Raw genomic sequence first — 1,416 nt, 5'->3', positions numbered from 1 at the left:
TTTTTTTTTTTTTTTTTTCATGGTATTTGTCACTTCAGACACCCAGATATTCCTCACTGTGGAGAAAACTGGCTATATTTATGTAAATAATGATAAATGATTTGCAGTCCTGGAAAAATAACATAACAGTTTTTCAGTACACAAAGTAAAATAACTGAATTTGTCAGCCAGTGATCTGCATGCATTTTCATGTCAGTCTAAAGACAGATCTAATGCGTCACCCTAACTAAACATATCCTCAACAACCAATATGGACTCCTCTTTGGACAACCTAACTACAATAGTTGGCGTCTGTTTAGTTTGACCAAAGGATCATGAGAATAAACAGTCATAACAGAGAGTGTAAGACTCTTGAGTGAGTGAGTTAACTTTCCTGATGAAAGATTTATAGCTTGCTAGTGATGTTCCTGCTGGGTGATGGGAATTTTGCCAAGCAGGACGCTATTCCTAATCATTCGCTGCCCCTAAAATCAGAGGGAAATGATGGTTTGAGACCAAGAAACCAATGAACAGAATTCAAATATGTAATTGAATGATAGGAATGTTGTTCCACAACCAAATAGGATGGGGATTCAGGCACATTACCTACTTAGCAAAAGCATTGTGCCATGTGATCTTTGTAAGAAGTGGCATTAAAAGACAGATTTAAATTGTAGCGTGAGCCCACCTGGAGCTGTAACATGTCTGCGAGGAAACTACACCTACCACAGGAAGACTGGAGCGTAACCTTCTGCCTGTGCTGCACATGTCTCTGACCGAGAGTATGCAAAAACACAACTGTTTAGATGTGACCAAAAGTACCTAAGCCATACAGTAGAGGTAAGTTCAAGATAAGAAACTACACATCACCAAGATGTGGAGTCTGAATCTGAGCACATCTACAAGGCCAACATTAGGTTTGTTAGGTCAGTAAATGCAGTGCATAATGTTTAATGTTCATCATGTGTCCTTGAAGTGGCCAATCAAATAGAGCTAACACAAAATACTTGGTTACATAATTCTATTGTTCTGAGACTCTTCTTCAGAAAACATCTCATGTCATCAAACTCTCACTCCTAGCCATGTACGGCATTTCATGCTCAGATAGGAAACCCTTCCTGCACGCAACCAGTGATTTCCTGCAGCTACAAGACCTTGACAGCAAGTCTCATCTCTGATGGTCACAATCACAAATTCAACAGACACTGAATTTGTCATTGTGTGAATTAAATTACTGTTGTCTTACAGCATGAAATGTCTGAATATGGTATTATTTGCAATAGTATACACACAATGATAAAGTGTATTATTGTTTTACTTGATATATTGTAAATATTTTGTAAAATGAACTGAAATGCCAAGAATGGAGCCTGCAGAAATCATTTCTGAAAGACACAGCATCCGGTGTCAGGAAAACACTGCTGTCTGACCTCCCGT

This window comes from Sinocyclocheilus anshuiensis, unplaced genomic scaffold (assembly GCF_001515605.1).
Source record: "Sinocyclocheilus anshuiensis isolate Anshui unplaced genomic scaffold, SAMN03320099.WGS_v1.1 scaffold445, whole genome shotgun sequence".
NCBI classification, from domain to species: Eukaryota; Metazoa; Chordata; class Actinopteri; order Cypriniformes; family Cyprinidae; genus Sinocyclocheilus; species Sinocyclocheilus anshuiensis.
The sequence above is the reverse complement of the archived record's forward strand: the minus strand, read 5'-3'. Positions refer to the sequence as shown.